The 23,570-nt window shown below is 42.7% G+C and overlaps 1 long non-coding RNA gene across 1 annotated transcript; it reads left to right on the top strand.

Annotated features, from left to right (window-relative positions):
• The first annotated feature begins 12,716 nt into the window (after positions 1-12,716).
• Positions 12,717-23,156, top strand: LOC116966282. The gene is made up of 3 exons (XR_004409968.1): positions 12,717-12,855; positions 16,687-16,786; positions 23,060-23,156. It is a non-coding gene; the product is annotated as an uncharacterized LOC116966282 (long non-coding RNA).
• The last annotated feature ends 414 nt before the right edge of the window (positions 23,157-23,570 follow it).

Below are 23,570 nucleotides of genomic sequence, written 5' to 3'. Positions count from 1 at the left end.
TCTATGTTTCTATATCCAATGGGAGGTGTTTACACTCACCGTTGTTTACAGTAAAATATCCGTTACTTGTGTGAAGAATGTTTCCGTTTTCCCGCACTTCACACACATACAGCTTCCCATCCTCCACTGTAACGTGTCGAACCATCAGATAGACCGTGTTATCCAGGCGGATCTGATCAGTGTTGCCCCTGTTCTGCTGGGATGAGTCCATGGGTCTCCAGTGAAGACTGACTGTATCTGAGAGTCTGGAGATGGTGCAGCTGAGTGTAACGTCACTGCCCAGCAGATGCTTCTGTGGACTTGCCTCAACTGTGAAAAACAGATCAATGAGATTCAGAATGAGTAGTGGTTTGTACAAGTCAAGCCCCAGATAGGACAATGACATTCTTGCTTGCTGCAGCACAACAGAATATTGTAGGCATCAATACAGAACAGATCAGTGTGTCCATATACCATAGAATATTTATATATACACACATAAATAAACAGATAAAGCACAATAGACTGTTATAGTTCAAAGTTTGTTTGAAGTTGTGTTTAATGGTCTGATGGCTGTGGGGAAGATGCTGTTCCTGAACCTGGATGTTGCAGATTTCAGGCTCCTGTACCTTCTACCTGAAGGTAGCGGCGAGATGAGTATGTGGCCAGGATGGTGTGGGTCTTTGATGATGCTGCCAGCCTTTTTGAGGCAGCGACTGCGATAAATCCCCTCGATGGTGGGAAGGTCAGAGCCGATGATGGACTGGGCAGTGTTTAGTACTTTTTGTAGTCCCTTCCTCTCCAGGGCGCTCAAGTTGCCGAACCAAGCCACGATGCAACCGGTCAGCATGCTCTCTACTGTGCACCTGTAGAAGTTAGAGAGAGTCCTCCTTGACAAACCGACTCTCCGTAATCTTCTCAGGAAGTACAGGAGCTGATGTGCTTTCTTTATAATTGCATCGGTGTTCTGGGACCAGGAGAGATCTTCAGAGATGCGCACGCCCAGGAATTTGAAGCTCTTGACCATTTCCACCATCGACCCGTTGATATAAACGGGACTGTGGGACCCCATCCTACCCCTTCCAAAGTCCACAATCAGTTTCTTGGATTTGCTGGTGTTAAGAGCCAGGTTATTGTGCTGGCACCATTTGGTCAATCGGTCAATCTCACTTCTATACTGTGACTCATCTCCATCTGTGATACGCCCCACAACAGTGGTGTCGTCAGCGAACTTGGTGATGGAGTTCGCACTATGTCCGGCAACGCAGTCATGGGTATAGAGTGAGTACAGCGGGGGCTGAGCACGCAGCCTTGAGTTGCTCCCATGCTGATTGTTATCGAGGCTGACACATTTCCACCAATACGAACAGACTGTGGTCTGTGGATGAGGAAGTCGAGGATCCAATTGCAGAGGGATGCGCAGAGACCCAGTTCTGTGAGTTTGGTAACCAGCTTGGAGGGGATGATTGTGTTAAATGCCGGCTGTTCACTGTGGGACTGCAGGTGGAACCGGCAACATAGAGGCGTTGTTGTATTTACACATGCTCTGTTTCAAATATTCACAAACTGTTGAATATGCATCTATTTCCACTCCTTCTAGGTGTATCTGATTGGTCTCAAGAGGTGAACTCTATGGCAGAGCCCATGTTCCACAGGTGATGGATGGACTTCCATCCACATGGTCACAGGGTAACATTAAGTAGCAGTGTCACCCCGGGATCACTACACGGACACATTGGTTCCATACCACCTTGCTTGCCGCGATCACTTTACCGTGTGCCGGCAAGAAGACCATGGTATTCGCTGTGGCTAGATTAATCGATTTGCTGTTCCCAGTGAAGTCATCAAACTATTATCACCCATCCCTGCTGATCATTACAGAATCAATGAACAAAATCACTTCCCCAGTTGTTTGACTTTTCACCGGGTGGAAGAAGTCTCACAATTCCCGCCATCTCTCATCATTCATTATAGGTGACAATATTTACAGAGATTAATTCAACATTATTGATCCTTATCGCTTCCACTCACCTTTCATCACAAATATTTCATATTGTTTCAGGATTTGCTTTATCGGTTCTGTTTGATTCAAAGTGAAAATTCCCGCCCATTTAAATGTGGGTTTATCAATTGTTAGAGCAAGGGTATAGGAATTCACTTTCATCTCCGGGTACAAGTTGCCAGCGGCGTTATCATTGCTCCAATAGTTCCTCGTTCTTCTAAAAGTCGACAATTTTCCGATTTCCTTCCCTGAGTGTGGTTTCCATTCCCAGACAACAACAGCGCCTTTCTCAGCATTGTCCGCTCCGTTTAACACAATGTCATCTCCATTATCCAAGAAATACATTCGATTTCTGTTTTCTGTTGCGAATACGAACAATGAAGAATTAACATTTAAAACACATTTTCCCCACCCACCCCATATCTGTAATCATTAATTTTGAACTGAATTTAATTCCAGACAGTTGTGAACTTCCTTGGAAACCCTAGCGAGGAAGTCACGGTTTGTGAAGAGATGTGTGTGTGTGGAATAACCTGGCCTGATTGATGCAGGGATATTTCATCACATGAGTGAGTGAGTGAGTGAGTGAGTGAGTGAGTGAGTGAGTGAGTGAGTGAGTGAGTGGGGGGGAGGGAGGGAGGTGGGGATAGGGGGTTGTGTTGGGGTTAGTGGAGGAACTACACCTGGTTTTGAAGGGACTTTGTGGGAGCGTGAAGTGAAGACATTGCGTCTGGTTCTCGGGCTGCGACTGGATCGATAGGTCGAGGACAGATCCACCCACATGGACTGTGGTGAGGAGATGTTGGGGAGGATAGTGTGGACAATCGTGTCAAAGGCTGCAGAGGCTGAGCGGGGTGAGGAGGGAGAGTTTAACTCTGCAACAAGTTCACAGGAGACCATTTCTGTCTTTGATAAGGACCGTGTCGGTGCAGGAGAAGGAGAGGAAGTTGATGGGATGGGCTCAGAAATGGAGATCCAGCAAGGATGGTGTGGATTTCTGAAGGAGCAACACATTCAGGTATGTGGAATGGAGGTCCAGCAAGGATGGTGTGGATTTGTGAGGCAGCAACACATACAGGGATGTGGAATGGAGGTCCAGCAAGGAAGGTGTGGATTTGTGAAGCAGCAACACATTCAGGGATGTGGAATGGAGGTCCAGCAAGGATCATGTGGATTTGTGAGGCAGCAACACATTCAGGGATGTGGAATGGAGGTCCAGCAAGGATGGTGTGGATTTGTGAGGCAGCAACACATTCAGGGATGTGGAATGGAGGTCCAGCAAGGATGGTGTGGATTTGTGAGGCAGCAACACATACAGGGATGTGGAATGGAGGTCCAGCAAGGATGGTGTGGATTTGTGAGGCAGCAACACATTCAGGGATGTGGAGAGGAAAGTGAGATTGACAATAGGGTGCGGGTTTACACGGACAATGATAATTAATGCAAGGTGATTGTGACCGGTGAAGAGAAAGTACTTACTCTGTGTGGAAACTGGTCGAAGCAGGAAAACACAGAAACTGAACATCAAACCAGCTGGCAAACTGTTGCAGAGAAACCTCGGCTTCATTTTGTACATTCTCTGTTTGGAAACAAGGTGCAGTTTTAGACTAAGGATCAGTAAATTGGTAGTTGGCAAATGTTGTATTGAGTACAGCCAGTTTGAAACTCCTGACCCTGGGGCATTTTAGAATTGGCCACACAATTACACGGGGAGAATACATTCACTTGGAGGATTCTGCTGCTGGAATATTGTCACTTCAGTAATCTGGGATTTCACCACCATATTCAACCGCTATTGTCCCAAATCATTCATCTGTACTCTGCCTTTTTAATGTTTGACTCAATTAACTCCAACCACTGGTAAAATGTCCTCAACTAAATCAGACCTCGCTAGTGAGTTAATGAACAGAGAAGACAACACAATGGCAAGGGACATTCAATATTCTCAAACGGTCCCAGGACGTTGCCGGCGAAACGGGAACAAAAGTATTCAATTTAGATTGACTAGGAAACGGAGATGAGGAAACACTTTTTCTCACAGAGAGTTGTGAGTCTGTGGAATTCTCTGCCTCAGTGGAGGCCGGTTCTCTGGATGCTTTCAAGAGAGACTTAGATAGGGCTCTTAAAGATAGCGGAGTCAGGGGAAATGGGGAGAAGGCAGGAACGGGGAACTGATTGGGGATGATCAGCCATGATCACATTGAATGGCGGTGCTGGCTGGAAGGACTGAATGGCCTCTACTCCTGCACCTGTTGTCTATTGTCTATTAACACCAGTAGGAAAATGGCATATGCTGGTCATTTAGCTGTGGGAAATAAAGGAGACAAAACAAAATTAATAAAGTTTGTATGCCCTTGTCAAATCTAAAGTGGAACAAGCTGATTGAGTGAGTGATATATCACAGTTTACAGGACATCCAACATTGTTCAGTTTGTGGACACCTGTTAAACCACTCTTTGACATGAAGTTAGACTGCAGTGAGGTCACCTATCTTGTGAGAAGAGACTGATGGTGACCGAGTACAGAGACTGAGTGACAAAGCTCCAAGCACGGTGACACACTGAGATTCACAGTCTCACACAGTTTCTTTGGAAGGGCAAACACCCTTCCTCTTTCTATCCAGCTCAGGATTCACACACCATTTGTGTTGATAATGTTTGCGTCAGATTAAAAATCATCTTGTAAAAGCTAATTTGGACAAAACAGATCGGGAATTTCGTGAGATCACAAATACATTGGATAAGTTTAGACTTGGAACCTCCTTATATCAAATGTTATTAGTGGGTGGCAAATGTCTAAGATGATGGCAAACGAGGGAATCTGCTGTTTTGTAACGAGGGGAACATGGTCAATATTCACACCTTGCAGCTGTGTTAGAGCTTTAGCTCAACTTCAAGTTCAAGTGAGTTTATTGTCATGTGTCCCTGATAGGACAATGACATTCTTGCTTTGCTTCAGCACAACAGAACATAGTAGGCATTGACAACAAAACAGATCAGTGTGTCCATATACCATTATATGTCCATATACCATTATAGCAGTTTAAATCTATATCCAAATGTATCACATCACGGTGGGTTTAGGGGGTTACAAATGAGGTGCATTTGAGAATCAGGATCATACATTATTTTCAAACTTAGTACAATATTGAATGTAAATTTTCTCCCGAGGTTTTAATTTAATTCAAGGAGGAACCTGCAGCCAATATTTTCATTAGCATCCAAATAGTTCCTGCATCTTGCAGTGTTCTCCAAGTTCAACATCACAGAGTGCACCAAGACCTTCACAGCCTCTGTAAATAACCCACATAACCATCTTGCATTTCTCTAAAACAAATGTCACCATTTGAAGTGGTGATGATGTGTAAAATCATACTGAAGAATGTTTGATGGGCGTGTGATCTTGAACGGAACAGGGCCACTAAATAATTTGCAAAGGAAATGCTGCCGTGAATAGCAAGTTGGCAAGTGTTGTATTGAACACAGCCACTTTGAAAACCCTGGGCCAGGACCATTTGAGAATTAACCGCACACAATTACACGGGGAAGGACCATTCCTCTGTGGAATCTGCCACTGGAATATTATCACTGCTGTCATCTGGGATTTCACAACCACATTCAGTCGCTTTGCCTTGACTGAAACGACTCATCTGTACGTCGACAGTTTCATTGTTAACCCACTTCCTTCCTGCTTCTCGGTAGAATGGTTTTAACTCATTTGTACCTCACTAGTCAGTCAATTAATTGAGCGAGCGGGCAACAGAACGGCGAGGACGTTGAACATCCTCAATCAGTCCCAGAGGATTGCCGGAGAAATGGGAAAAATAAAATCCACATGAGCAGCGATACATTAGATTGACCAGAAAGCCCAAATGGGTAAAATGGCAGATGCTGATAATTTAGATTCATTAAATTTCTAGTGGAAATAATGGAGACAGAAATACATTTGATAAAGTTTAGTGTTGGAAGGAACTGCAGATGCTGCTTTATACCGAGTATAGACACAAAAGTAAGTGGGCGGGAGTAACTGGGCGGGACAGGCAGCATCTCTGGAGAGAAGGAATGGGTGACGTTTCGGGTCAAAGAAGTCTGGATCTGAAGAAGGGTCTCGACCCGAAACATCACCCATTCCTTCTTTCCAGATGCTGCCTGTCCCGCTGAGTTACTCCAGCATTTTGTGTCTCTCTTCATTATTCATTACATTTCTATATCCTTGTAAAATCTAAAGCAGAACAGACTGGTACAGTCTAATAAATGGTTGTAGGAGTGGAATATCACACGTTAGAAATATAAAACCTTACATAGACTGTATTACTCAAAAACTAAAATAAGTAAACTTTTTCCAAATGTCTCCCCCATCTGTGATAAAGGTCTATCCCGTGAAGCAACTATAGCACATTCCTTTGTTTTTTGTAGAAAAATCCAAACATTTTGGAATGAAAGTTTTGAAATATTTACAAAATTATTTAAAATAAAGCTGAAACCGAATGCAGAATTGATTACACCTGGAAGATATGAGATTCCTTCTAGCAGGCAAACCAGACCATTTCCAAAAGCTTTGGTCTCCATTTATCGACTTACTACAAGTATAAGGTACAACAGAATTCTGAAAATAAATGGTTTCAGGACCTGGTGAGGGGGGAGGTAAAATACAAAGTTGGTTTATCCCTTTTAGCTCTTTTTTAAAACTTTTAATATATCTTCTGTTTTCTTTTTCTCTTCTTCTATTTCTATGGCTTGCTTCTTAACTCTTTTTCGAACTTTTAATGTCTAAGGGTCTCTTTTGATCACTCTTTCACACACTTACTATCCTATTTAACGCTCTTTACTTTTCTTCTTTTCAAAGTTTAAAATATAAAGTGGTACAGGAAATGTATTATGTTATTTTTGGCATATTATTGTAATGTACACTACTAATAAATAAAATTATATTAAAAAATGAATAAATTTAAAAAAGAAAGTATTGAACACGGAGTTCCGTTTCTAGATCCCATTTAAACCACACCTTTACCTGAAGTGAACCTGTAGTAAGGTCGCCTACCTTGTGGGAAGAGACTGATGGTGAACGAGTCCAGAGACTGGGCAGCAAAGCTCCAAGCACGGTGACACACTGACTTCCCCAGTCTCACGCTGTGTCTTATGAAACTACAGGACCTTCCTCTTCCTCTTCTACTCAGGGTTCAGACATCACTTCTGTTGAAAGTGTTTGTGTCAGTGTAAAACACATCTTGTCAAACCTTATTCGGCAAAGGAAAATGGGAATTTACTGAGCTCAAACATGCATTGGATGCGTTGACACATGGAACCTCATCTTTCTAAATGGGAAGGGGGAAAAGGGGAAGTACAACGGGATCTGGGGGTCCTTGTTCATCAGTCTATGAAAGTAAGCATGCGGGTACAGCAGGCAGTGAAGAAAGCCAATGGCATGTTGGCCTTTATAACAAGTGGAATCGAATATAGGAGCAAAAAGAGGTCCTTCTGCAGTTGTACAGGGCCCTAGTGAGACCACAGCTGGAGTCCCTCCAGCAGATTGTTTTTGTTTGTTTCAGGGAGAACAAGTCGATGTGTCCAATTTTCAGCAGGTCTTTGAATTTAAAATATGTGGATTAGGCAATATTAAACAGGCATGAATTGAAAATTATTTGGCAGACAGGAAACAGAGAGGAGACTTTGTTAGGGTGGCAGGTGATGATGAATGAACCAGCATCAAGCCAGTTCTTGAGTCTGTTATTTTCAATGTTCATCAATGGTATTGACAAGGAAACAAATTGAATGTTTCTAAGTTTGATGACATGACACTGAGAGTAAATAGGAGAAGCAAAGAGGATGCAAAGAGGTTTCCATGTGATGTCAGTCAGTTGAGTTACTTGTCAAATATACACAGATGCAGCAGAGAGTCATAGAGCTGTAGACCATGGAAATAGACACATCAACCCAACACACACATGCTGACCAAGATGTCCAACTGACCCCATCACAATTGGCTACGCCTGGCCCATGTCTCTCCAAACATGTCTTTGTGCTCTCCTTACCGGAGAAAGGGGTTTTCAGCCACACATGTAATGCAGCCAAGGCTGACCAGACTGATTCCTGGAATGGCAGGACTAATGTGTAAGGAGAGGAGGAGCAGACTGAGCCAGTAGTCACTGGAGTCTGGAAGACATAAACATGACCTCTCTAATTTAAACAACATTCAAAGCAGAGCTAGACAGACTCGATACATAAAGATATTTCCAGTGACTGTAGGATCTGGAACAAGGGGTTTTGGACTCAAGATAAGGGGTGAAACATTTAGGGCTGAGACATTTCTTCATTGTGAATATGGTGAGCCATTGAAATTCACCCCACAGAAAATGGTAGATGGCAGGTCACTGAATCTTGTTAAGTAGGGGATAGATTTATTTGATATAAAATGCATCAACATTTAGCGGAGAGAATTGGCATATGAGAATGTTTTGAATGATTGAATAGGCTCAAAGTGACAAATAATCCACCCCTGATTCTCTTTTGCATGTTTCAATAGGTTTTGGGATAGGTTGATGTTGTCTTTGTCCTTCAGAATTATGATGTTTATTTACACATTGTGAAATTTAGTCAGATAAAAAACGGGAAGTGAAACAACCCAGAGCTGAGAATAGAGGAATCATTGTGGTTAAATTGCAACAGATCTTCCTGCAGCTTTGACCATTGCTCTGAATTTTGCATCGTGTCCTGAATCATTCAGAGCAATGGTCAAAGCTGCAGGAACATCTGTCTTGCAATTTCACCACAATGTTCCGTCTATTCTCAGCTCTGGGCTATTTTTTACCTCAACTAAATTGCGTGTTTAGTAAATGATGTGTTTAGTAAATGACGTAAATGATAGGAGTGGCCCCACAGATAATGAAGGATCAGCAATGTATTTCCAAGTTATGATGGTGAATAACTGGGTCAATTTGTGTCACTCCACTAACTTGACCAAACAATTCTGGGTATGGATTGTGCTTAGTAGATAGGGTGGAAAAGAATGTGTATGGTATGCTTGCCTTCAATGCTAAGGCCATTGAACATCAGAGTCAGGATGTCAGAATGCAGCTCTATAGGACTGGTAAACAAAAACAGTTGAACATTTCACATTGTTTTAATGTTTCCACTAAATGTGGACACTTTCATGCCATCCTGAATTATCCTGTAACTGATCCAATTGTGAATCACTTCACAGTCACCCACATTATTGTGCCCCCTGGTCATGTACATCACAGACTGTATAAGGATAGCAGGTTGTCTCTCCATGAGGATGCTGGTGATATAGAGACCGCATTCTGTTTACTTGTTTCTAAAGACAAATCTTCAAATACATTATTTCTGTTCTGGTGCTGTCCACTGTGGGTCAAAGGCTGGATTATGGGGACAGGAACATTGGCCCCATGTCCCACACACTGTTACTGTGGGGCAAAGGCTGGATTATGGGGACAGGAACATTTGGCCCCATGTCCCACACACTGTTACTGTGGGGCAAAGGCTGGATTATGGGGACAGGAACATTGGCCCCATGTCCAACCTACTGTTACTGTGGGGCAAAGGCTGGATTATGGGGACAGGAACATTGGCTCCATGTCCCATACACTGTTACTGTGGGGCAAAGGCTGGATTATGGGGACAGGAACATTGGCCCCATGTCCCACACACTGTTACTGTGGGGCAAAGGCTGGATTATGAGGACAGGAACATTGGCCCCATGTCCCACACACTGTTACTGTGCTGAGGAATAAAATAACGACATGCCAAAGAGAGGTCCATCTAGGGATGTGGCTGACTGACCCACTCCAGACTGCAGGATAACATAGAAACATAGAAACATAGACAATAGGTGCAGGAGTAGGCCATTCGGTCCTTCGAGCCTGCACCGCCATTCAATATGATCATGGATGATCATCCAACTCAGTAGATTGGGGGTAGTGCTGACATGGATAGAGAAGTGGTTGACAGACAGGAAACAAAGTTGGGATTAACAGGTCTGTTTCAGAATGGCCGGCAGTGACTAGTGGGCAACGCAAGGCTCGGTTCTGGGACCGTAGATATTTACAAAATACATCAATATAAACATGGAAAATAGGTGCAGGATTAGTCCATTCGGCCCTTCGAGCCTGCACCACCATTCAATATGATAATGGCTGATCATCCAACTCAGTATCCTGTACCTGCCTTCTCTCCATACCCCCTGATCCCTTTAGCCACAAGGGCCACATCTAACTCCCTCTTAAATATAGCCAATGAACTGGCCTCAACTACCTTCTGTGGCAGAGAATTCCAGAGATTCACCACTATCTGTGTGAAAAATGTTTTTCTCATCTCGGTCCTAAAAGATTTCCCCCTTATCCTTAAACTGTGACCCCTTGTTCTGGACTTCCCCAATATCGGTAACAATCTTCCTGTATCTAGCCTGTCCAACCCCTTAAGAATTTTGTAAGTTTCTATAAGATCCCCCCTCAATCTTCTAAATTCTAGTGAGTACAAGCCGAGTCTATCCAGTCTTTCTTCATATGAAAGTCCTGACATCCCAGGAATCAGTCTAGTGAACCTTCTCTGTACTCCCTCTACGGCAAGAATGTCTTTCCTCAGATTAGGAGACTAAAACTGTACGCAATACTCCAGGTGTGGTCTCACCAAGACCCTGTACAACTGCAGTAGAACCTCCCTGCTCCTATACTCAAATCCTTTTGCTATGAATGCTAAAATACCATTCGCCTTCTTGCTGAGGGATGCACTGAAGCTTTTTGCAGCCAACTTATAGATTCTGTTAGAGAGGATCACTGTCTTGGGACCTTCCCCTGCTGGACATTGAGGACTGAGTCTGGTGGGTCACCCCTCATACAATGGAAGGGATATCACCCCAGGGGGGCAAATGACAGAATATTGTGTAAAGACAGGTACAAACACCACTGTGTGTGACATTATTGAATGTATAGACACCAAAAGCATTTGTGTTAGTTGTGTATAGAATTATGGAACTGCAGATGCTGTTTTACCAAGGAAAGACATAAAATACTGGAGTAACTCAGTGTGTCAGGCAGCATTCCTGTTGAACAGGGATAGTTTTGAGTTGGGAGTCTTCAGACTAGTTTGGTGTATATATTTTTTATTCTGAAATAAAGTTTATTTTTGAATATAAAGAATGTGAGGTTTGAAGAGAGCAAGGATTCTGCCTTTTCCCACATCACATTCAGGACATGATGCAAAATTCGGAGCAATGGTCAAGGCTGCAGGAAGATCTGTTGCAATTTAACCACAATGATTCGTCTATTCTGACCTGTGGGCTGTTTCACTTCCTGTTTTTTATCTGACTAAATTTCACAATGTGTAAATAAACATCAGAATTGTGAAGGACAAAGACAACATTAAACTATCCCAAAACCTATTGAAACATGCAAAAGAGAATCAGGAGTGGATTATTTGTCACTTTGAGCCTGTTCAATCATTCAAAACATTCTCATATTCCAATTCTCTCCCGATAAATGTTGATGCATTTTATATCAAATAAATCTATCCCCTACTTAACAAGATTCAGTGATCTGCCATCTACCATTTTCTGTGGGGTGCATTTCAATGGCTCACCATATTCACGATGAAGAAATGTCTCAGCCCTAAATGTTTCACCCCTTATCTTGAGTCCAAAACCCCTTGTTCCAGATCCTACAGTCACTAGAAATATCTTTATGTATCGAGTCTGTCTAGCTCTGCTTTGAATGTTGTTTAATTTAGAGAGGTCATGCTTAACTCTTCCAAACTCCAGTGACTACTGGCTCAGTCAGCTCCTCCTCTCCTTACACATTAGTCCTGCCATTCCAGGAATCAGTCTGGTCAGCCTTGGCTGCATTACATGTGTGGCTGAAAAACACTTTCTCCGGTAAGGAGAGCACAAAGACATGTTTGGAGAGACATGGGCCAGGCGTAGCCAATTGTGATGGGGTCAGTTGGACATCTTGGTCAGCATGTGTGTGTTGGGTTGATGTGTCTATTTCCATGCTCTACAGCTCTATGACTCTCTGCTGCATCTGCGTATATTTGACAAGTAACTCAACTGACTGACTTCACCTGGAAACCTCTTTGCATCCTCTTTGCTTCTCCTATTTACTCTCAGTTTCATGTCATCAAACTTAGAAACATTATGTTTGTTTCCTTGTCAATACCATTGATGAACGTTGAAAATAACAGACTCAAGAACTGGCTTGATGCTGGATCATTCTTCACCACCTGCCACCCTAACAAAGTCTCCTCTCTGTATCCTGTCTGCCAAATAATTTTCAATTCATGCCTGTTTAATATTGCCTAATCCACATATTTAAAATTCAAAGACCTTCTGAAAATTGGACACATCGACTTGTTCTCCCTGAAACAAACAAAAACAATCTGCTGGAGGGACTCCAGTTGTGGTCTCACTAGGGCCCTGTGCAACTGCAGAAGGACCTCTTTGCTCCTATATTCGATTCCTCTTGTTATGAAGGCCAACATGCCATTGGCTTTCTTCACTGCCTGCTGTGCCTGCATGCTTACTTTCATAGACTGATGAACAAGGACCCCCAGATCCCGTTGTACTTCCCCTTTTCCCCCTTCCCATTTAGAAAGATGAGGTTCCATGTCTCAACACATCCAATGCATGTTTGAGCTCACTAAATTCCCATTTTCCTTTGCCGAATAAGGCTTGACAAGATGTGTTTTACACTGACACAAACACTTTCAACAGAAATGATGTCTGAACCCTGAGTAGAAGAGGAAGAGGAAGGTCCTGTAGTTTCATAAGACACAGCGTGAGACTGGGCAAGTCAGTGTGTCACCGTGCATGGAGCTTTGCTGCCCAGTCTCTGGACTCGTTCACCATCAGTCTCTTCCCACAAGGTAGGCGACCTTACTACAGGTTCACTTCAGGTAAAGGTGTGGTTTAAATGGGATCTAGAAACGGAACTCCGTGTTCAATACTTTCTTTTTTTAATTTATTCATTTTTTAAATATAATTTTATTTATTAGTAGTGTACATTACTATAATATGCCAAGAATAACATAATACATTTCCTGTACCACTTTATATTTTAATCTTTGAAAAGAAGAAAAGTAAAGAGAGTTAAATAGGGTAGTAAGTGTGTGAAAGAGTGATCAAAAGAGACCCTTAGACACAAAAAGTTCGAAAAAGAGTTAAGAAGCAAGCCATAGAAAAAGGAGAGAAAAAGGAAACAGAAGATATATTAAAAGTTAAAAAAGAGCTAAAAGGGATAAACCAACTTTGTATTTTTCCTCCCCCCTCACCAGGTCCTAAAACCATTTATTTTCAGAATTATGTTGCACCTTATACTTGTAGTAAGTCGATAAATGGAGACCAAAGCTTTTGGAAATGGTCTGGTTTGCCTGCTAGAAGGAATCTCATATCTTCCAGGTGTAACGTTTCCAACATATTTGAAATCCACATATTTATTGTTGGTGTTGGGGCATTTTTCCAGAATTTAAGTATGAGTTTTTCCCATTATTAAACCGTAATTAAGTCGGCTCTTTTGGGGACGCAGTTAACTCAGGGCTGACTTCCATGGTTCCAAAAATAGTCAATTCTACGTTCGGTTTCAGTTTTATTTTAAATAATTTTGTAAATATTTCAAATATTTCATTCCAAAATGTTTGGATTTTTCTACAAAAAACAATAGAATGTGCTATAGTTGCTTCTTGGGATAGACATTTATCACAGATGGGGGAGCATTTGGAAAAAGTTTACTTATTTTAGTTTTTGAGTAATATAGTCTATGTAAGGTTTTAAATTTCTAACATGTGATATTCCACTCCTACAACCATTTATTAGACTGTACCAGTCTGTTCTGCTTTAGATTTTACAAGGACATAGAAACGTAATGAATAATGAAGAGAGACACAAAATGCTGGAGTAACTCAGCGGGACAGGCAGCATCTGGAGAGAAAGAATGGGTGATGTTTCGGGTCGGGACCCTTCTTCAGATCCAGACTTCTTTGACCCGAAACCATTCCTTCTCTCCAGAGATGCTGCCTGTCCCGCCCAGTTACTTTTGTGTCTATATTCGGTGTAAAGCAGCATCTGCACTTCCTTCCAACATGAAACTTTATCAATGTATTTTTGTCTCCATTATTTCCACTAGAAACGTAATGAAACTAAATGATCAGCATCTGCCATTTTACCCATTTGGGCTTTCTGGTCAATCTAATGTACCGCTGCTCATGTGGATTTTATTTTTCCCATTTCTCCGGCAATCCTCTGGGACTGATTGAGGATTTTCAACGTCCTCGCCGTTCTGTTGCCCGCTCGCTCAATTAATTGACTGACTAGTGAGGTACAAATGAGTTAAAACCATTCTACCGAGAAGCAGGAGGGAAATGGGTCAAGAATGAAACTGTCGACGTACAGATGAGTCGTTTCAGTCAAGGCAAAGCGACTGAATGTGGCTGTGAAATCCCAGATGACAGCAGTGATAATATTCCAGTGGCAGATTCCACAGATGAATGGTCCTTCCCCGTGTAATTGTGTGCGGTTAATTCTCAAATGGTCCTGGCCCAGGGTTTTCAAAGTGTCTGTGTTCAATACAACACTTGCCAACTAGCTATTCACTGCAGCATTTCCTTTGCAAATTATTTAGTGCCCCTGTTCCGTGCAAGATCACACGACCATCAAACATTCTTCAGTAGGATTTTACAGATCATCACCATTTCAAATGGTGACATTTGTTTTAGAGAAATGCAAGGTGGTTATGTGGGTTATTCACAGAGGCTGTGAAGGTCTTGGTGCACTCTGTGATGTTGGGCTTGGAGAACACTGCAAGGTGGTTATGTGGGTTATTTACAGAGGCTGTGATGGACTTGGTGCACTCTGTGAGGTTGAACTTGGAGAACACTTCAAGGTGGTTATGTGGGTTATTTACAGAGGCTGTGAAGGTCTTGGTGCACTCTGTGATGTTGAACTTGGAGAACACTGCAAGGTGGTTATGTGGGTTATTCACAGAGGCTGTGAAGGTCTTGGTGCACTCTGTGATGTTGAACTTGGAGAACACTGCAAGATGCAGGAACTATTTGGATGCGAATGAAAATATTGGCTGCAGGTTCCTCCTTGAATTAAATTAAAAGCTCGCGAGAAAATTTGTATTCAATATTGTACTAAGTTTGAAAATAATGCATGATCCTGATTCTCAAATGTACCTCATTTGTAACCCCCTAAACCCACCGTGATGTGCTACATTTGGGTATAGATTTAAACTGCTATAATGGTATATGGACATATAATGGTAGATGGACACACTGATCTGTTTTGTAGTCAATGCCTACTGTTCTGTTGTGCTGAAGCAAAGCAAGAATGTCATTGTCCTATCAGGGACACATGACAATAAACTCACTTGAACTTGAAGTTGAGCTAAAGCTCTAACACAGCTGCAAGGCGTGAATATTGACCATGTTCCCTTCGTTACAAAACAGCAGATTCCCTCGTTTGCCATTATATTAGACATTTGCCACCCACTAATAGCATTGAATATAAGGAGGCTCCAAGTCTAAACTTATCCAATGTATTTGTGACCTCAGGAAATTCCCCATTTGGTTTGTCCAATTAGCTTTTACAAGATGATTTTTAATCTGACGCAAACATTATCAACACAAATGGTGTGTGAATCCTGAGCTGGATAGAAAGAGGAAGGGTGTTTGCCCTTCCAAAGAAACTGTGTGAGACTGTGAATCTCAGTGTGTCGCCGTGCTTGGAGCTTTGTCACTCAGTCTCTGTACTCGTTCACCATCAGTCTCTTCTCACAAGGTAGGTGACCTCACTGCAGTCTAACTTCATGTCAAAGAGTGGTTTAACAGGTATCCACAAACTGAACAATGTTGGATGTCCTGTAAGTTGTGATTTATCACTCATTCAATCAGCTTGTTTCACTTTAAATTTGACAAGGGCATACAAACTTTATTAATTTTGTTTTGTCTCCTTTATTTCCCACAGCTAAATGCCCAGCATATGCCATTTTCCTACTGGTGTCAATAGACAATTGACAACAGGTGCAGGAGTTGAGGCCATTAGGCTCTTCCAGCCAGCACCGCCATTCAATGTGATCATCGCTGATCATCCACAATCAGTCCCCGTTCCTGCCTTTTCCCCATATCCCCTGACTCCACTATCTTTAAGAGCCCTATCTAGCTCTCTCTTGAAAGCATCCAGAGAACCGGCTTCCACCACCCTCTGAGGCAGAGAATTCCACAGACTCACAACTCTCTGTGAGAAAAAGTGTTTCCTCATCTCCGTTTCCTAGTCAATCTAAATTGAATACTTTATTTCCCGTTTCGCCGGCAACATCTTGGGACCGTTTGAGAATATTGAATGTCCCTTGCCATTGTGTTGTCTTCTCTGTTCATTAACTCACTAGCGAGGTCTGATTTAGTTGAGAACATTTTACCAGTGGTCGGAGGTAATTGAGTCAAACATTAAAAAGGCGGAGTGCAGATGAATGATTTGGGACAATAGCGGTTGAATATGGTGGTGAAATCCCAGATTACTGAAGTGACAATATTCCAGCAGCAGAATCCACCAAGTGAATGTATTTTCCCCGTGTAATTGTGTGCGGCCAATTCTAAAATGCCCCAGGGTCAGGAGTTTCAAACTGGCTGTACTCAATACAACATTTGCCAACTACCATTTTACTGATCCTTAGTCTAAAACTGCACCTTGTTTCCAAACAGAGAATGTACAAAATGAGGCCCAGGTTTCTCTGCAACAGTTTGCCTGCAGGTTTGATGTTGGGTTTCTTTGTTTTCCTGCTTCAACCAGTTTCCACACAGAGTAAGTACTTTCTCTTCACCGGTCACAATCACCTTGCATTAATTATCATTGTCCGTGTAAACCCGCACCCTATTGTCAATCTCACTTTCCTCTCCACATCCCTGAATGTGTTGCTGCCTCACAAACCCACACCATCCTTGCTGGACCTCCATTCCACATCCCTGTATGTGTTGCTGCCTCACAAATCCACCCCATCCTTGCTGGAGCTCTGTTTCTGAGCCTCTCACATTAGCTCCCTCCCTCCCCTTCCCCTGCCCCAACATGGTCCTTTTCAAAGTCAGAAATGGCCCCCGGTGAGTAGTGTGACACGATTGTCCACACTATCCTCCCCAACATCTCCTCACCACAGTCAAGTTGGGTGCAACTGCCCTCGACTTATCGATCCAGTCGCAGCCCGAGAACTACCTGCAATGTCTTCACTTCACGCTCCAACACAGTTCCCTCGGGGATCCTCCGACAATCTACCATGGACCCCTCCTATTTCTCATCCTCAAGCTGCCCTTCGGTGACATCAGCTGAAGTTTCACCGTTGCTTCCACAAGTTGACTGTGGACACCAGCTCGATCTCGCTAGCACCTCCCTCGACCCCTCCATAGTCTCCACATTCATAGACTACACCTGGGACATCCAGGACTGGATGAGCAGACTTGCCCCCCAACTGAACACTTTGAATCCCAAAGCCGTTGTCTTTAGTCCCACCACAACCCCTTTCTCCAGCCAGCAATTCCATTCCATTCAAATGCCAGAATATTTGGGGGTCAGACTGGTGATTCACTGGCAACAAACCAGGCTCCAGGATGGTGTGTTGCCTCCCTTGTGCCAGGGTCCAGGATGTCTCCCAGCAGCTGTGGGACATTCTCAAGGACAAAGGTGAACAGCCAGAAGGCACAAATGGGATGAGGTCTGATAGTTTCCCTACCACTGACATGAGTCTCACTACATTAACAACTCTCCAACCCTTCCACAAACCCACCTGTGGCCAGAGAACACACATAGATCTTTATCAAGGCTCGCTGGGCTCGTCATCTCCAGATTCCTCCCGGTGTCATGTGTTAGTGAAGGTAGGAATAGGAAGAAAGGACAGATGAATGTATGACTCAGGACTTGGTGCAGGGGGCAGAGATTCAGATTCAGATCTTTTGGTCATTGTCATCTCTTCTGGGGCAGACGTCACCTCTACAAGAGGGATAGTTTGTATCTGAAATGGAGGGGACCAATATGTTTGCAGGGATGTGTTACCAAGAGGGCTAAACTGGAGAGGCAGGGGGGTGATGGCAAGGTGGAGATGAAGATAAGTAAGTCTCAAAGGAAGGACAGACAGAGGGAGGTGAAGTTATATAGTGAGACTGATGGGTGGAGGTTTGTTCATTCAAATGCAAGGAGTATGTGGGCAAAGTAGATGAACTTTGAGCCCAGATCGCTGTTGGTGGAATATGATGTTGTGGTCATTGTGGAATTATGGTTGTGACAGGGACATGACTAACAGCTCAATGTTCCATGTTTCTGTGGGATAAAGATGGGGGAATTGCTCTATTAATCAGGGAAACGATCTTGTTGGCACTCAGAGTGGAGACTCTGGATGGTTTGTCCATTGAGGTGATATGGGTAGAGCCATGTGAAAATAAGAAAGGTGCAAGCAATCCAACGGAATTGTATGAGAGGTCTCCCAAGAGTGAGCAGGAAATAGAGGAACAGATGTGGACAAGATTACACAAATGGATGTATTGCTGTGCAGTGTCTACCATTCAGTGGTGGCCAGTGCTCTGTTTTTCTGCTGTGGCCTGTTGGGGAGAAGGCGCCCGCATAGCGGACAAAAACAGACTGGACAAGCTGACCAGGAAGGCCGGCTCAGTGGTCGCGGGGCTGAGCAACTAAAGGTCCAGCTGGTGGCAGAGGGCCAGAACTCTGAACAAACTGGGTTCAATAATGACCAACCCCACTCAACCCACTCCACGCCCTGAAGGTGATCAAGAGCAGCACCTTCAGTCAGAGACTGATTGCACCAATGTGCAAAACTGAGAGATATAGGAAGTCTTGTGTACCAGCTGCTATAAGGTTTTACAATGCACAAAAATAACTTTGCACTTTGTTAGTATTCATTCATTGTATTTTAACTTATTAAGTATGGAAGTTATCTGAGGAAATGTGTGGTGTTATGTCTGTCTTGAAGCTGTTGTGGCATTGTAATCTCCTGTAAAGGATTATTAAAGGATCGATCGATCTATCTATCTATCTATCTATCTATCTATCTATCTATCTATCTATCTATCTATCTATCTATCTATCTATCTATCTATCTATCTATCTATCTATCTATCTATCTATCTATCTATCTATCTATCTATCTATCTATCTATCTATCTATCTATCTATCTATCTATCTATCTATCTATCTATCTATCGTCCAACCTCCGCAGTTTTGGGGACAGAGCCTTCTCCAGGGCAGCTCCCAGGCTCTGGAACTCCCTCCCCCAACTGATCCGCAATTCCGTGTCCCTCACCATCTTCCAGTCCCGCCTCAAGACCCATCTCTTCACCTCTGCCTATCCTTATCCCCACGTCCCCGTCCCTTTTCATCTGTGCATTAATTGCCTCATACTGTGTTTTGTATTGAATTCTGTCTTTACTTTGTGTACTAGTCATGTCTATACTATTTATTTCATTCCCCTTACATGTTTTTCCTCTATATGCTCAATTTTTGTAAGGTGTCCTTGAGACTCTTGAAAGGCGCCCATAAATAAAATTTATTATTATTATTATTATTATTATTATTATTATTATTATTATTATTATTATTATTATTATTATTATTATTATTATTATTATTATTATTATTATTATTATTATTATTATTATTATTATTATTATTATTATTATTATTATCATCTATCTATCTATCTATCTATCTATCTATCTATCTATCTATCTATCTATCTATCTATCTATCTATCTATCTATCTATCTATCTATCTATCTATCTATCTATCTATCTATCTATCTATCTGTATTGGGGGGTGACTAATGGTATATCCAATAGGATGTTTTATAACAATTGTCAATAGTGCCACGTGAGAAAGGAATCCAAAATGGACCTTGTGTTGGGAAATGAGTCTGGCCTGGTGACTGATGTTTTTAGTGAAAGAGTATTTTGGAGATAGTGAATACAACTCCATAAGTTTTAAGATTGGTTTGAATAGGGATAAGTCTGGACTGTACGACAAGGCAAGGCAAATGACACCATTATTAGGCAGGAGCTTGGAAGGTACACTCAGAGCAGTTGTTATTAAGTTACTCCAAGTCTGAGATTGTGAATTGTCTGAAGGTCAGTAGATCCAAACTCAAGACCGGCAAGCTCCAGTAAGGAGGAGAGATAAGACTGGCAAAGTAAGGGACTGAGATGACCAAATACATTTGTAAATTTGGTCAAAAATAGAAAGGAAACATATGCAAGGTTGAAGAATATGATAGCAGAGATGGCCATTGAGGAATATAAAGCAAGGAGGAAAGAACTCAAGTGGGCGATTAGAAGGGAGAACATAGGCCACTAAATGGCTGTGGTGTTTTGGAGTAAAGGAAGTTCCAAGGCTTCTTATACTTACATTAAAATCAAGACGGTAGACAAGGAGAAGGTGAACAAGGATAAATGAAGGAAACTGAAACTGGAGTTAGGGGATGTAGGTGAAGTGTCAGATAACTCCAGGGATGAGAGGAACAAGGGATAAGGAAAAAATATGTCAGTAAAAAGGTGGGGTGGATTGTTTAGGGATTTGTTGCCTGAAAGTCAAGAATTCAATGTTCATGAGGTTGTCAGATACCCAAGAGAAATATGAAGTGAGATTTCTTCAGTTTGCATGTGGTCTCACTGGCAATGGAGGAGGCCAAGGACAGAAAGATCAGTATGGGAATGGGAGTTAAATGGTTTATTTGTTTAGAGAGAGAATTCAGCGAATTAAAGAGCTGTGACTCGCATGACAACAGTAGGAACAATTGGAAAGGATTCTTTGGGATAGAATTGACTCCCATTTGAAAGAAAATAGATGAGGGGACTAAAGAGGGCATAACGTTTACGTGGCATTGTCTACAGTGATTTTAATAAGGCACTTGGTAAAGTCCCCCATGATAGATTGATGCTGAAGATTAATAAACATGGGATTAACATTGAATTGTTTGTCTGGATTCAGAATGGGCAGACTAGAAAACAGAGGAAAAGGCAATATTCAGGCAGGGAATCTGTGACCAGTGGATATCTATATGGATCTCTGCCAGGACCACTGTCGGTCATCGTTTATACAATGAATTTAAATGTAGATGGGTTGGTTAGTACATTTGCAGATGAGAACAAGATTGCTGCACTGTGAACAATGATGTCAAAGTATCAAAGTCTGTTGTAAAGTAATGAATGGGATTTAGACCAGCTACAGAAATGGGTGGACAAATGACAGATCAAATTTAATCCAAGCATCTGTGAGGTGTTGCACTTTGGGAGGTTGAATATAAGGGGAAGATATACAATTAACGGGAAGGCCCTTAACAGCATTGATGTACAGAGGGACTTTGGGATCCAAGTCCCAAACTCTGTGAAAATGGTAATACAGGTAGATAGAGTGGCAAAGAAGGCAGATGGCATGCCTTTGGTTGGATCATTGGGTATAAGAGTCAGGAAGTCAGGATGTGATGCAGCTTTGTAAGACTTTGGTTAGGCCGGATTTCAAGCATTACATGCAGTTCTGGATGCCCCCAAAATGCAGATGCAGAGGCTTTGGAGACAGGGCTGAGAAGGTTGACAAGAATGATGCCTGTGTTACTGGATATTGGCTACAGAAAGAGGTTGAATAGACTTGGAGGTACACAAAAATGCTGGAGAAACTCAGCGGGTGCAGCAGCATCTATGGAGCGAAGGAAATAGGCAACGTTTCGGGCCGAAACCTGAACTGAAGAAGGGTTTCGGCCCGAAACGTTGCCTATTTCCTTCGCTCCATAGATGCTGCTGCACCCGCTGAGTTTCTCCAGCATTTTTGTGTACCTTCGATCTTCCAGCATCTGCAGTTCCTTCTTGACCGAGTGCCGCGGTCTCCGCTCTCCGGGGAGGGGACAGCCGCTCCAGACTTTTCCAAGCCGCTGAGGAATGTTTCACCCGACGCCGATGTTTCATCTTTACGGCAAGAGGGCCCTGAAAATCATCGGACTGGCTGCACGGCCACAGATGGGCCCTGACCTCGGGATGTTTCACAGAGGAAGAGGACTTAACTTTCTGGTGCCTTTCCCCCGCAGTGGAAATGTTTTGATTCTGCTGTGGGGGGATGTTTGTGTTGAACTCTGTAATATGTTGTGTCCATTTTTATTCATTTTTTAAAAAAAACCTTTTTCTATGATTTGCAATGGAACTTATTATTATTTAAATTAAGTAAAGCGCTTTGGGGTCAATGCAAATTGGCTTAAAATGCGCTATATAAATAAAGTTTACTTACTTACTTACTTACTTGAACACCTTGAATAGACTTGGATTGTTTTCTCTGGAATGTTAGACATTGAAGTGAGGCATGATAGAATGATACCATATTATGAGCGGCAAGGTCAATGTAGACAGTCAGAATCTTTTCCCCAGGATGGAAATATCAAATACAAGAGGGCATGGGGGGCTTTTAGGTGAGAGAGGCAAAGTGTGAAGGAGATGTGTAGGACAAGTATTTTACAGAGAGTGGTGAGTGGCTGGAACGTTGTTGCTGGTGATGATGAAGGGAGATGGGTGAATGGGATTTAAGAGACTATTGGATAAGCACATGGACATGCAGGGAATGGAGAGATATGGATTATGTGTAGGTAGATAAGAGTTGGTCGTGGCATTATGCTCGACATAGACCTTGTGGGCCGAGGGGCTTGTTCAGGTGCTGAACTGTTCCATGTTTAATTCACTGTGGAATGAGGAGCAGGCAGGGAGGCAGGAACATGTTTATTCTGTTCCAGATGTGTCCGACAAGGGCCGGGGATGCGGTGTGTACAGGATCAGCCTGATCTCCACCCACATCAGGAAACCCCGTCACATGGAACCCGTCACAAACGCCCTTCGTCTTTCTCCCACTCTTCTCATGTCATGAAGTATCCCTGGATTAGGCCAGGTTATTCCAGCCAGCTGTGTCCGTCTCACTGGAGGTTCTGTGGGAGATCAAAACTGGATTCTGGAAATAAATGAAATTCAAAATGAATAATTACAGGCATGGAGTGGAGGAAATGTGCTTAAAATGTTCATTCCTACAATTTTCCTATTTCCAACAGAAATCAGAAATCAGATTTATTTCTTGGATAATGAAGGCGACATTGTGTTAAACGGACCGGACAATCCTGGGAGTGACACTGTTGTCTGGGAATGGGAACCACGCTCAGGGCGGGGAAAACAGACAGTGGTAACTCTCGGCGTCCAGTACAACGGCACGTGGAGCAAACAGTGGGGCAATGGCTGGGAAAACACAGACAAGAACCAGGAGGTGGATGTGGATGACCATACTGGTAATCTGGCTATAACAAAACCCAGATTTAAATGGCCAGGATTGTTCACTTTGACTGAAACACATCCGAGGAACCAGATCCTGAAACAATATGAAATATATGGGATGAAAGGTGAGTGGGTGAGACATGGATCAACAATATGTTTCTCTGTAAATAATGTCACGTAATGATGAAAAATGGCGGGAATTGTGAGACTTCTTCCACCCGATGAATCTCCCAATGAAACAATTGGGGGAAAGATTTTTCTTCATTGATTCTGTGGGCCTGGGGTGAGATTGTC

This window comes from Amblyraja radiata, chromosome 36 (genome assembly GCF_010909765.2).
Source record: "Amblyraja radiata isolate CabotCenter1 chromosome 36, sAmbRad1.1.pri, whole genome shotgun sequence".
NCBI lineage: Eukaryota > Metazoa > Chordata > Chondrichthyes > Rajiformes > Rajidae > Amblyraja > Amblyraja radiata.
Note: the sequence above shows the minus strand (reverse complement) of the source record. Positions and strands in the feature narration are given on the sequence as shown.